The following is a 15,349-nucleotide window of genomic DNA, read 5'->3' as shown; positions in this document are numbered from 1 at the left end:
GACTACAGCCCACATGATGTCGTTCAGACACCAGCTCTGACCATATTTAAGGTAAAGGGCAGCCAGTGGGGCCTTCAGACCTGAACTCCTCTGCAGGAAAATGAAACACATCAGAGCGAGCGGCGTCCCTGAACAGACTGACACGAATCCATCAGCGTGTCACCCATCAGGCAGCAGGAGAGCACCGCACCTTCACCGCTCACCTGCTTCTCCTCGGTTCACTTCATCTACACGCTCCAGCTTCAGCCGGGTAAAGAGCTGCAGCAGGTCTTCCTGTGGACCCAGGCTGAGCTGTGGATTAATCTTGGAGCGACCTCCTCCCGCTGACCAATGGGCCAGTAAATTGAGAGTGAGATAAATAGGAAGTTGTAGGAGCAGGAGAGGCTTCATTGTCCTCTCAGCGGGGAGGCAGCTCTGACAGATGGAGTCTTCTGAGCTTAGCGTGTGTTATTTTAATAATAACTTATTGGACATGAGCAGAGAGAACGCCACACACCCCCAGTGCTGCAAATCCCTCTACATGTCTACATGGAGAGGTCTTCTCTGGAAAGGATTCTGTGTTGTGCCACTGTGATCCATCCATCTCCTCCCTACAGTTCATGTGAGGAAGCTTCCTCACAGAGGCATCACTGATGTCAACACAACAGCCGATAAACCACCTCGTCTGAAGAGAGGCGTCCCCCTGAAAACACCAAAAAATATTATTAATATATTATTAAAATAACACACGCTAAGCTCAGCTGACTCCATCTGTTACAGCTGCCCCCCCACTGAGGGGGCAATGAAGCTCCCCCTGTTGCTGCCTCAAGCCATCAGGAGCCTGGTTGTGATACACTCAGTGGTACACAAAAAGATCTAAATGTTATTGGTTTACATACACTAAAAGTATGTGGACAGCCAGCACACACGTCTGCTGGTTCAACGTCCAGCCCATTAAGCACTTTGAGCTTTATTTATCTAAATCCTCATTATCAGGTCTAAAGCTGCAACAATGAGTTCATTTTTCACTGGTTTATCCATAAAATGTCTCAATACATCAATTGATTAATCAATAATGCAAACGATTACAGGCTGCAGCATGAAGAAATACACCTTTAAAGGTCAGGTAGGAGATCTCACTCTGATGCACTTTGTGTTAAATTAGTGTAACTTCTCTTTACAATCCAATAGCAACCGATTAGTTCGGCAGTTTCACATTAAAATGAAGAATATGAATCATCTGAAGCTATAAAACATAAAAACATCATCAATCCTCCGGGTGGACCCTGCGCGGAGTATTGGCTGGTTGTCACTCTCTTCCTGCTCTGTGCACCAGAGAGGTACGTGCATGATGGCCGAAGTCACAGACTGGTTGGGAGGCGTGGCTTCAGGGTGCGCTCCGAGAGAAAGGGTACGTGTGTTTACTTTGAAATCTGTCTGACTCTCACTGAGTTTTCAAAACCTCCTACCCTACCTTTAACACTGCACATGGTGTCCACTTACTTTTGGTCACACAGTGTGCGTCCTCATTAACATTGTCAGTGTGTTCATGTTGTAATTAATGTCTCTGGTTCTGTGTGGAGTTGTTGGGCTCAGCTAATAATGCTATCAGTTTGTGTGATGATGCTAACACTCTGCTAAAGAACGACAAAGGATTCTCTGTACTTCATAATGACCCTTTGTTTTAATAGCTCTCTCTCCCTCTCTCTATCTCTCCCAGCACATTAGCTCACAGCCTAATTCATCTGCTTTAGTGGCCACTGAATGTAATTACCCCTTCACTCTAGATTAGAGCAGAGGCTCCTTCTCCTCCGTCCATCGTGAACCCTGAGGATGGGAGCAGCGCCGAGCCGCCTCCCTGCAGGCTCCGCAGGTCTAATTAGCTAATTGAAAATGGCTCTGCCCGGGAATAGGAGCAATATGTCGGCTTAACAGGGGAGCCATTTAGAAGTGATTTGGGAGGCAGAGCCCGTCCTTCACAGGGACGGAGCCGAGCGTAACGATGAGAGGACTCTGTGGAAGCAGGCTGCAGATGCAGCCGATGACATTCACACTTCTATAAAGCGACACCCTAATCCTGTCTTTCTGGGCTTAAAGACTTTTCAAAGGGCAAACAGTGAACTTCTACACAACACACAAAGCCATCAAATCCAGGATTATCTACCAAACAGCTGCGTTTAAAAATAGGACCAAGCGGTGGGCGAGGAGGACGGACTAACCGCTGTCCTCCACAGCACAACAGCAGTGAGGAAATATTAACAGGGAAGTCTGTGCTTTGTGTTCCTCAGATATCCTCTGAAATGTGCATGCTAGCCACAGCCTGTGCTAGATGTACCGCAGCTTCTAGCCATGGTAACGTCATAAACATTGGGTCTTTATAACAAACACTCAGTGAGAGAATCTCCTCTTGTCACTGTGTTTATCAGAAGACTGCTGAGTCCAGCAGGTCAACATCTGCTGTGCTGGTAACGTGTGTCAGCTCTCACATGTCCCAGTGTCCTCTTTGTCTCACTAACAGAGGGGACAGCAGCAAACCCCTGAGTGAAGGAACGAGCACGTCTCTTTGTTCAGATCATTCTTAATGTGCAGTTTTTGATGGACGGCAGCTTGTTGGTTCAGCAGCGAAGCATCAGTCACAACCCAGAAGATGTTTATCAGCTCTGTCTGCATTCATACTGCTCAAAACAGAAAAGATCTGACCACAGCATGAAGGGAATCAATGTGAGCCCCTGCAGCAGCACCAGTGTGTGTGTGTGTGTGTGTGTGTGTGTGTGTGTGTGTGTGTGTGTGCATCCTCTTCCATGCTCCCTGCAACAGCTGAGGGATGGAATGAAGGAGAAAGACGGAAAAAGCAATTAAAGAGTCTTCTCATCCTCGCTGCTCACCTGGCCTCATGGGACAGAGGCAGTGCAGCACACGCACACACACACCGACACACACACACGCACACACACACACACACACACACACACACACGCACACACACACACACCTGTGGGAGAAAGCTGATTAGGTGTGTCAGACGGGTTTATTAGGTCTGTGTCGGTGTGTGTGTGTGTCTGTGTGTCTGTGTCGGTGTGTGTGTGTCTGTCGGCGGTCACCGTCAGGCGGCGAGCAGCACAGCTGGGTCAGTGTTTATAATTAAGATAAGACAGAGAGACTGCTGCTATCACGTCTTCTAATTTCCCACCTCCTCCTCCTCCTCTCTTTGTCTTGTTCCTACTCCTTTAGTTCGATCCCACTTTTCTCATTTCTCCTCCTGATCTGTTACAGGTTTACAGACAGACAGCAGCTAATTCCTCCGATCATCAGATACACCGAGGACAAAGTTACTCCAGAGACAGAAAACCTGGTCTGGTTATGTAAGGTCCTCAGAATAGAGGAGAGGAAGAGAGGAAGAGGAACGATCCCAACAAAGACCAGAGGAAACAAGACGACCCAAAGAGACAGAGAGAGGAGGACAATAAGCCAACAAAAAGACAGCACTGCAGAGAGAAAGACAGGACACAAAGGAGACAGAAAGGAAGCCAGAATGTAAGAAAGGACAACGGAAAGGCAGCAGGGCTCAGCGTGGCTGTGTAGACGCTGCATGTGGTTTGATATGAGGCATTAAGAACAAAGGGCTGAGAGCTGACAGCAGCTCCGAGCGGCTGCTGGAGGAGGCGGCTCTGCTTCCCGAGCCCAGAGTGATCTCACACACTTCATATCTAAATAGTAATCTTAATGGTATCTTTGAAATTCTCAGAGGAGGTGCTGGACACTGAAAATCAAAGTGGTGCCACTTAAACCCACACAAGTCAATATTTCTGATGGTGGGGGGGGGACTAAATGAATCTGGACTGAGGTGTGCAGCAGGTCTCGGCCTCGTTTGGGCCGCCAGCTGGGATGATGTGCATCTAAACCAGCCTGCAGGGGCGCTGCTCTGTCACATGCTGTGCACACTAGCATGTGGATAACATCACATTTGATGGTCCACAACACGAAACACAAAGTCCATCTGTTAGTCTTAAATAAAATAAAACTGATTTTCAGGTGGGAACATTCATCTGTCTATTCACCCAGGCCCATCCAAAGAGCGCCCTCTACCTGAACTCCAGCCAGCTTCAGTACAGGGGCATCAGCAGGAAGAGGGTGTATGCTAACATGTGGCTGAAAGAAGGAACAAGAAAATCCCCCGACAAACACAATCTGCATCATAAGCCTCCATCTACTGTCAAAATGGATTTTCTCCTTTAACAGTCTGCTGAAATCAGACTAACACACTGAGACCTCGAACCTAAAGGCGAAAGAATATTCCGGCAATTCACATGCAGCTGATAACATCTTATAGACTGACAAACTCTAATCCCGTCTATTTGTCCAGCCCAGTGGCTTAAAGCCCGTCAATACAGAGACAGAGGCACCACATAAACAAACCTGAAACAGTGAGTCCAGTCCAAAGGAGCTGATTCACTTTACATTCTTGCTATAAATACAAAAGACAACAGTATGTGGACACCCATCCACCATCTGTGCCTGCGGGCCTGCATGTTCCTGGTTACTTCTCCAGTCCATCAGGCATTTCTAAACACATCCACTAGATATGACACGTACTTATCTTTATGCTAACCATGGTCACACTGCCTGGTGCCAGCCAATCACAGGTCTGTGTTGAGAGGACGGGTGGAAGCACGGGCAGCGCAGCAGACTTTCACAGGGCGTCCAGGTTTAAGGTGTCAAAGTTCGAAGAGTTATTAACCTTATCATTAACAAGGAAAATGGGTTCTGCTGTCACCATTTTTGGCTCCCATGGCAACAAGCTCCAGCCACATGAACAAGAAAGAAACATGCACACACGTGTTCTGATTCCAGGAACATTTCCAGGACATTTCCCAATCATCAAATGTTCAGACATTGATTAATTACACATGGACGATCAAACAATGATGCAATCAGCAGCAACAGCTCTAGCAGACTGCGACGTTAATTTACATTTAGCTGTGGCCACGCTGTGTAGAGCCTGAACTACACTGAAGTGCTGCGCTTATGATGACATGAAGCTCTTATTGATCACAGTTCGTTGCTGATCAAAGCTGAACACGCTCTGATCCCATCAAAGACGCCCAGCAGTTTGTTTCCTGTGGTTACAGTGAGCCCTGGCAGGGCAGCGGCGGACGTGCGAAGGCAGCCACTTGACGCCGAAATGACTTCCCAGTTCGCTAATTGGCTCAACTTGTCCACACTGAGAGCATAATTACTGTCGGGGCTTCTCAACAAACCCCGAAATGGGATTTATGATTGAGTGCAATTATTCCCAGGATGCTGGTAGCTCCGTCGCTGTTTGACTTTGTCAGTTTGATTGCGGGTTTTTTGGCGTGTTCGTTTCACGTCCGCGAGCGTAAATCATCCCCGACTCTCCTCCGCAAACAAAGAGAGGCCAAAAGACCACGAGCCAGCTCCCGTCTGCGTCTCGTTCATCTCCCACTCGCACACCGTTCAGCTGGGTGATTAATGGAACATGTAACTCATTTATCATCGCTAATGTCACTTTCCTTAAGACCTGATTTTAATGCTGACCTGGTGGAAAACACATCTCAGTGGAAGAGGGGGAAACAGCTTGCAGCACAACCTTGAGATGTCTGTCCCTGTCTGCCTGTGTGTGTGTAAACGGGGTGATGTTGGACTATTAAAACCATTAGCGCTGATCTTTCTGTCACAGCCGTTCATCCAGCTCTGCAGCTTCTGATTCTCCTCTTATTTACATGTGAGCATTCTGCTGAGCACACACCTCAGACGGCCACTTAACATCACTCTTCCTCTCACACGGCTTAGCCTGTAACTGTGGATTTGCATATTTTAGCCCATTTAAAAACCATAAACTGACGTTTATGGAATAAAAATGTTTTTAAAAAATCTTTCCAAATGGAAGTTTTGGTAAAAACTCTTAAGAAACAACGACCATGCGGCGCTTATCTTGGGTCAGGTTACGGGGCAGCAGCCAGGCCAGCTGAGAAACACGGTCCCTCCACCCTGTCCTGGGTCTGCCTCGGGGTCCCCTCCTGGTTGGACACCCTCACCTGGGAGGCATCTATGGGGCATCTTAACCAGGAGCCCAAACCACCTCAACTGGCTCCTCTCTACATGGAGGACAGCGGCTCTTCACCGAGCCCTTCCCAGATGACCGAGCCACCCTGTGGAGGAAGTTCCTTTGTGTTTGCTACCCAAAGTTCCTGGCCATAGATGAGACTCGATCGGCACACTGAGAGCCTTGCCCTTTGACTCTTTCATTACCATGACAGGCCTGAGCACGGCCCTCATCACTGCAGATGCCGCCTCAGTCTGACTGTCACTCCTCTACTGGAAGCAGTAACTCTGATCCTGAGAGGGACATTCCACCTTCTTCAGCTAAGAACTACAACCTCTGATCTAGAGGTGCTGCCAGGCTGCTTGACCCTCAGTGGTAAACCGCTGCAGGGAGAGCTAGAGGTCTCAGCTTGTTGAAGCCAAAATGACCAAATGACCTGCATAAAGCAGGGACATGATCCTGCGGTCCCCCTTATACCCCTCGGCTGCACCAAGAAATCCTGTCTATAAAGATTAGAAACACAAAGGGCAGCACTGGCAGAGCCCAACCTCCACTAGAAACAGGTCCCACTTACAAACCAGACTCCTGGTAAACGGCTGAGTTCATGAAGCAAGACACAGTGAAGAAGTGATGTGATGAAGGAGAATATTTCTCGCTGTTCACACATCAAATGTGACGCGCCGTGCCTCTGCTCCACGGCCGCATGCAGCTGGGATATGTGGCGTTCTGGTAATGGAGTCAGAAAGAGGAGGCGGCAGTGTGAACAGTCACAGCAACACCTCGCTGTGTCTCCCTCTGCTTCAGCCTGCCTCTGTGTGTGTGTTTCTGTGGTTATTAACCTGCTGTCAGCAGGAGGCTCGGGGCTCCATCCATTAACCCTGAGCACCTCTGGGCCCCTGGAAACCCTCCACACACACACACACACACAGGGCCACAGGACACCATGTGGAACACACGCTGCCCTGAGGGAGGGCATCTTCTGCATTTCTGAGGTCGCTGTTCCACACACACACACACACGGTACACTATAATGACACAATATAGAGCTGCTGCTTCTAAAATGTTCCCACCAGAACAGACTGTGCTGCCATCAGTGACTTAACATCTGTACACCAAGACACACTGTGTGTGTTTGTATGTGTGTGTGTCCTCATTGTTCACTGCAGCATAAAGCTCCTCGGTGCTCCTCGGTGCAAACAATGGCCCTCATGGCCACAAGCAGAGAGAACTCAGAACACAACACACAAAGACAGACGTCAGAAACGATTGACTATTGATTATTGACTTAATATAAACTGGAAGCACGATGTGCTGAAAGTTGGTCATGTGACTGCTGCTCACATGTCAGTCCATCATGGCTTCCTGAACAGTGAATCTGTGGCACCAATCAAAGCAGTTACACAAAGAGTACAATGTTTTAGGATAAAAACTGCATGTACAGTTATCATAGAAGGGGAATTTATCAATAGTTTCTTTCTCATCCTTCCTCGTCTTTGTGTGAGAAAGAGCTGAAGGCTGAGTGACATAAAGAGAGCGAGAGAGAGCGAGAGAGAGAGAGTGCAGGGCGACATGGCACAAAGAAGAAGACAACATCACATGGAGAGCGGCGAGCAGACACACACACACACACGGAGTGATGAGTGTGGAGGACATGAACATCACAACGACACACAGGGAACAATTACAGCAGTGATTCAAATCTGCACAACATCCCCGGAGATTAAAGATAAATTCAAACGGCTCACACAGCAGGAGGGAGACTTCTTAATGAGGACGCTCTTATTAAACCAATACAGCTCATTCCTCCACTCAACATCATCATCATCATCATCATCATCATCATCACATTACAGTCTGCCAGCCAGTGTTAGCAGAGTGAGCGATGACTGAACAAATCACCGTTACAGCCTGGAACAGAGGAAAGTCCTCTGCAGCCACTCTTAATATACGGCTGTATTGATTACTGTGGCTTTAAGAAAAACTGCGCTTTAAAATCCAACACAATCACGCTGACATGCTACAAGCCCAAATCCTACCAGCTATCTGCTCACAGTATTGATTATGTGCAGTAATTCTGCTTGCTCCCTCTCTCACACACACACTGAGGTGTGTGCTGTACCTGCAATCTAATTAGTGTGTGTGTGTGTGTGTGTGTGTGTGTGGGTCTGGGAGTGTGTCTGGAAGCAGCAGACCTTGGACATTTAATATTAATGGCGGTTAGCTGTGGCGTTGGGATGTGTGACAGCAGGAGGCGAGGCGAGCGGACGCTGGCACCATGACAAATGGATGGACTTCCAGAGAAAAGGGACCATCTATTCTGAGGCAGAGATAAGGAGGCCAAGGAGGGGGAGGAGGAGGTGGAGGAGTTGGAGGCGGCCAGGTGGACAGGCTTTTGAGGGGCATGGAGAAGGGGGGGTGGGTGACCTCATGAGTGTGCACATGTGTGGGAGGATGTCAGCTGTCTTCCTCTGCGAGCAGCGGCCCTCTCAGAGTCAGAGGACGATGCTGCAAAGTGAGGTCAACGCGTTGGCGGTGGGAAAGTTTCTGAAGATACAAGCTCGGGGTCACGGTGCTTTTTCAAGATGACACCCTTCATCGCTCTCTGAGAAACATGGAGGACTTTTTGTTCCTGCTATGCTAACTGTCACGTCGTCCATCTTTATATACAGTCTGTGGTTTTAGCATAATGAAGGGCACAGACAGAGCCAGGTCTGCAGCTTCACTGAGCTGAAGCAGAATCATTTACATGCACAGCGGGAGCAACGTCATCCGACCTGGGAATGAATGCTGATCGTACCTTTCACACTGAAGAGCTAAGCCAGATTTTAGTGGGTGTGGGTGTTTTATTTAAATAAATAAAACAGGAAGTCACTGTGAAACAAAGAAGAGCAGCAGAGTTTGCTGTACACACAGATGACCTGGTAGGGTTAGGAGTTAAGAGAGAGGGCTGGGAGGGGGAGAGGGGGAGGAGGAGCGGAGGTGGAGGGGGAGGAGGTGGGAGGAGCTGGAGTAAAATGGCATTAATTGGAAAAATGTCGGGATTCGGAGTGAGCAAGGTTTGTGCTTGGAAACAGAGATAAGGAATTAGCAACGGAGCAGCAATCGTCGTGTGTGTGTGTGTGTGTGTGTGTGTGTGTGTGGGACGACAGGTTGAGTGCTTGTGTTCGCTGGGTGCAATTAGTGTTATCAGGTATGGAGTACAGCCTTAATAAAGCAGGCAGCTGTTTGGAATATTTAACAGGCGGCCTGACAGACAGGTGCAGACACTCGGCTTCATTATTAAGGTGTGCACACGTGTGTGTGTGTGTGTGTGTGGGAGCTTCAGTAATGAAGGAAATGAAGGTGAAGTTTTTAACTTTCGTTTCTTAATAGTTATTAACAACTCAGTCTGTCCTGCTGATGCACTGAAGGCAGCGTGTGATCACATTCATTCTCTGGTATGATTTTCATACTGTACACACACACACACACACACACACACTCACACGTCTCCCTGGACTCACTATGTGTGTATTTTTGACTATGCAAATGTGTGACTGTGTTAACTTGCTGCATTTGCATGGATGCCTACAGTGTGTGTGTGTTCAGCTAAATGTCTGCAGGCGAGCCTCTCCAGCTGAGCTCCCCTCGCTCAGCAGGGGTCCGTGAGTTCATCCACTGTCACTTAAAATACACAAACAGCCCCGAACAGCCCTGCAACACGCTTTAATGGAACGTAACGCAGACTGTGTGTGTGTGTGTGTTACATCAGCCGCCTGCTGCCTCCTGAGCCTCAGCATCCAACATGGCAGCTGTGTTAGAAACGCTGCACATGGAACCAGGGACGGGGCTTTCATTTAGAATCAAAGAGCACAGCTCAGCCGTGAGTCCCATGTCTCTGCTGGGTGAAAATATAAACGTAATTCCACTCAGAAAGTTCTTCCATTGTTCATTTGACTTCTAATTTATACAGAGAAGAAAACTGTAACTTTCTTTTTTCCTCAGTATCCATGCAGCAGTCCTTTATTCTCCAGCCTGTCTTCCAATATCTCTCTACCCATTAACTGCTGGTCCACTAAAGGCTAAAAATATATTTTATTATAAAGGCTGCATTCTAAAAAACAAATTCAGAATTTTACCTGCAAAGAAAAGTCAAGAAATTCAATATAAACGTTAGAATTCTGAGATTAAAGACTGAATTATAAGAAATTGAGAAAATCACAAAAAACAGCACCAAAAATCAGAAAAAAGCAAACACATGGAGGAGTGAGGCCAGAGGAGTGAGGTAGGAGGAGTGAGGCCAGAGGAGTGAGGTAGGAGGAGTGAGGCCAGAGGAGTGAGGCCAGAGGAGTGAGGCAGGAGGAGTGAGGCCAGAGGAGTGAGGCAGGAGGAGTGAGGCAGGAGGAGTGAGGCCAGAGGAGTGAGGCAGGAGGAGTGAGGCCAGAGGAGTGAGGCAGGAGGAGTGAGGCCAGAGGAGTGAGGCAGGAGGAGTGAGGCAGCAGGAGTGAGGCAGGAGGAGTGAGGTAGGAGGAGTGAGGCCAGAGGAGTGAGGCCAGAGTGAGGCAGGAGGAGTGAGGCCAGAGGAGTGAGGCCAGAGGAGTGAGGCCAGAGTGAGGCAGGAGGAGTGAGGCCAGAGGAGTGAGGCCAGAGGAGTGAGGCCAGAGGAGTGAGGCAGGAGGAGTGAGGCAGGAGGGGTGAGGCCAGAGGAGTGAGGCAGGAGGAGTGAGGCAGCAGGAGTGAGGCAGGAGGAGTGAGGTAGGAGGAGTGAGGCCAGAGGAGTGAGGCCAGAGTGAGGCAGGAGGAGTGAGGCCAGAGGAGTGAGGCCAGAGGAGTGAGGCAGCAGGAGTGAGGCAGGAGGAGTGAGGCAGCAGGAGTGAGGCAGAAGGAGTGAGGCAGGAGGAGTGAGGCAGGAGGAGTGAGGTAGGAGGAGTGAGGCCAGAGGAGTGAGGCCAGAGTGAGGCAGGAGGAGTGAGGCCAGAGGAGTGAGGCAGGAGGAGTGAGGCAGCAGGAGTGAGGCAGGAGGAGTGAGGCAGAAGGAGTGAGGCAGAAGGAGTGAGGCAGAAGGAGTGAGGCAGCAGGAGTGAGGCAGCAGGAGTGAGGCAGGAGGAGTGAGGCAGAAGGAGTGAGGCAGCAGGAGTGAGGCGGCAGGAGAGGGGAGAGAGGAGGTGAAGAAGGAAAAGAGGAGCAAACAAAAGGAGACGAACAAGGAAGTGAAAGGAAAAGCTGCATATGAGAGCAGAAAAGACAGGGCAGGAGGTAAAATCATGTATATGTGGACATGAAATAGTGTGATAACACACACACACAGACCTAAACACACGCGCACACACACATCACCTTCCTTGACATCAAACCCTCAGGGACAGGGCATGCGAGCGGACGTCTCTGCGATTAATGTGTGTGTCCATGGCTGATGCTGCTCCTTATTTACATACATATTAAATATATACACACACACACACACACATGGGGAAGGTGGAGCAGAGCAGCACCTCAGACACACACATTCAGAAAGCATTTTTTAACCATCGCTTAACGTGAGTTTGACATTCATGCTCCATCCTCTGTTTAAACATGCAGCACGTGTGTGTGTGTGTGTGTGTGTGTGTGTGTGTCAGCTGACCCTGCCTGACATAAACCAATAATAACTCAGACTTCATTGCTTATCTGTTTAGAAATGCTGTAAATCCTAATGCATAAACACATGACACACACTGACAGACTGATAAGCTGCTGCGCCTCCAGAATTAACCAGACACACACACGCACACACACACAAACACTCTCAGCATATTGATAAGTGAGGCCTTAAAACACAGCTGACCTGCCATCACATTTAATACACATTAAAACAACTGCATTACAGATGAAAGTAAAAATAGGAGGCAGCTCTTTATCTCATGGCTCCACTGCTGAATGAGAGGACAGACGTGACAGATAAACACAACGTCAACTTTACAGGAGCTTCAATACATGTTGGTCCCACTCAGAAGAAAAGATCATGTGACACACACACAGGAAGTGACTGCTGGGTGAACTCTTCACTAACCACACACTTGCTCCCTGCTCCCTATAATTATAATTATATATATAATTATATTATAAATAAGCATTTAGTGCTGATCTCTGCTCAGCGCCAGACAAAACACGCACACACACACACACACACACTGACTGCTGCCGTGCTGCCAGACCAACTCGATGCCTGCGCTGACACTAGAATCTGGGTGCGCGTCGCCGGCTCAGGCGAACGAAGACAAATGATTCACAGTGAATTAATGATCGTTTTCAGAACAATTAGCTGAAATTGGATAATTTCCCACGACACACCTGTTGATCTGCACACTGATGTGCCGCGGCAGAGGCGAGAATCCTCGGTGAGACGAGGTGTTTTAACACACGGCAGTACTGTGAACGGTTTCCACTCTGCAGCCTTTTAACCCTACGAGTGAGGCACATCAGCAGCCGCCATCGTTTTCATAATCTGTCCGGGCAGCATGCTTTACTTTGATTTCATTCCACTATTAAAATAACCCATTTGTGAAAATTAATAGCACATCTGCTATTTTACATGTGGGCCACTAGAGGCTCATCCACTTCCTCAGGGCCGGATGGAGGCCAGCAGGCCTGCATCAGTGCCGGCAGTGGGCCACATCTGCTCGCTGTCTGGGATGGATGTGCGCTCGTGTGCCGTCCTCCAGCAGTTCTTGACAAATGTTGACAAACGAAAGTAAGTTAAAATGAAAGCTCGCCCATTCAGCGGGCAGGTCAGTATCAATAATCCAGATCCACTCGTGCCACATAACATAAGCTTGTGACGCATTCCACAGGCTGATGGAGACAAACAAGAAGGTTTGAAGCTACAACTCATCATAAACAAGCTCTGGGTGGTGATAATGTTCAGCAATAAATAAGATAACAAGCTTATTTATTAAGTATGTAATCCACTTATGTTGCTGCCTATAGAAAGGAGCAGCATGCCGGTGGTCTGATGGTGATGCATGGTTCGCATGTCCGTCAGCATTATGGCCCGATGGCCTGTGTTCGGAGTCCGCTTTGTTTGATTGACACGTGTTGACTTCATCATTATTAAGAGCAAAATAAAAAAGCAGTTCGGCCACACATCAGACTGATTTTAAAGAAATGAGGGCTTCCTACAGGGCTGAGATGTCTGAGGGTTTTTTTTTTTATTTCTACAGTGCGGCAGGGACAATGTCAGGTTTTAGATCACTGAAACACTCAAAGCTAAGGTCAGAGGACACACACACACACACTCACTGCTGGAGTCCATCTGTGGGATTGTTTGTGTTGCCAGGTGCACTCACACTCCTGATATTCCCATATTTATTCAATTCAGTCACATCATGTTATTCAGTTATTAAAGAAGAGAAGAGAAAATCTGCACAAAGCAGCACAAATTTTTAGTGATAAATATTTAAAATACATCTCATGTCATGATAAAGCCACCTATCATAATGACCTCACAGTCCTGGAAGCTGTTAACCCTAAAAACACAAGAGAGTCCTCATAATGCAGATTAAAGTAAACAGAATCCAGAATAAACACACACACACACACACTGACCATTCCATTAGGCCTGCAGCCAATACATATTAGATGTAGTCACATTACTTAATGGTACCTGCAGAAAAACCTCAGACTACCTGCACAGCGGGGAGCGCGGGATTGTGGGATGTGTCAGTGCTGCGGCGTCAGCCCACCACTTACATCAGCAGCTTTTATAAATAGAACTTCTGACCTCATCAATCCAATCATTGATCCAATTAAAAAAGCAACAACAGCAGCATGAACAGAAAGACAATAACACGCAGCCTCTGCACTGTGTGTGTGTGTGTGTGTGTGTCTGCCAGTCTTCACATTAAAACCAGCTCAGGATTAACATTGATAAGTCGGAGGTTTGTTGAGGCCCTCCTCTTCTCTTGTTGACAGAGTTGACATCACAAATAGAGTTGACATCACAAACCTCTTTTTTTTAAAGTAATTGTTATTAATTGTATTGATGAGCAGCAGAAAGGCTGAACTCTATCCAGCATGCACAGAACTGAAGCAGCAAGCAGCAGCCCTCACAGAGGAGCTGTAGTACAGGGAAGTTCCTGCAGGACAAACAGCTCGACGCTGATGGTCAAACACACCCTGAAACAGCAGCACAGTTCCTGCAGTGCAAAAACACCAACAGGAACCAGACAGTGCCAGCTGCACCTCCACAGTCCTCCATCCTAATGCAGCAAATACCACTCATCCTCCTACATGTATTGATCACCATGAGTGTGCACATTTATTCATCAGGTCTTCATTTAAAAACATATTACGTATTATTTTTTCTGTTGAGTCTGATATTAGGAGACACTTTAATAATATGATCAATGAGTATTCATTATTGATCCATCTCATTCTAGCTGTGTCTTATTTAGGTGAGATATTTACACATCACCACTCAGAAGAGACAATGCCACAACAGTGTGTGTGTGTGTGTGTGTATAAAATGGAGGATAATGTGGCGTGATAAACCAGGCTTTTCTAAGGTTTAGCTCAGCGCTAATACCTCGCTATCACAATGGACAGATGGGAATTACTAATCTCAGGTGTGTGTGTGTGTGTGTGTGTGTGTGTGTGTGTAGCTCAGTAACACTGTGGTTCACTGCTTCATCTTTTGTTCAGCTAAATTATAATGTTATTAACCGTTTCTGTTTAAAATGAATATAATCAGTGTAATATGTAATACATGGATGTTGAACTGTTCCTATGTGACATATGCACATTTTAGATTTTTAATTTTTTGTGCATAAAGGGTTAAATTATCACTCAGGTTGTCATATTGAATATAAGAAGACTCCAGTTTGTTAAGGTTGAGTCTGACGGAGTTAAATCGGGGCTGAGTTTCCAGGTGAAAGCTTTATTGTGAGGGATATCACAAGTCCTTGCGTGCAGCAACATGTCAACACTTAAACTAGATAAAGATTATTATGATAAACATTATGGGATTAACATGAGAGGAGAGATTAGGAGGCATGCAACGGTGCTGGGGGGGATCAAAGCTGGGAGCTGGGAGCACAGTGGAGGAGGACCTTTGTCCTTTTTCTATTTCAAGGTGAAAATGTTTATGTTTTTGTGTGTTCTGATTCATCCTGCTGTCCTTATTGATCTGTTCATCTGTGACAGGAAGCAAAGAGCAGGCTGCGTGATGTCAGAGCGGCTGAGAGGAAAAAGGGACGCAGACGGAGGCTGGCGTGTCCCTGTTGTTAAGTGATAAATTGTCTGATTAGCTTGGTGTTGTTGCTCTCAGACAGGCGTGTCAACTTGAGTACG

This window comes from Parambassis ranga, chromosome 4, assembly GCF_900634625.1.
Source record: "Parambassis ranga chromosome 4, fParRan2.1, whole genome shotgun sequence".
NCBI classification, from domain to species: Eukaryota; Metazoa; Chordata; class Actinopteri; family Ambassidae; genus Parambassis; species Parambassis ranga.
Note: the sequence above shows the minus strand (reverse complement) of the source record.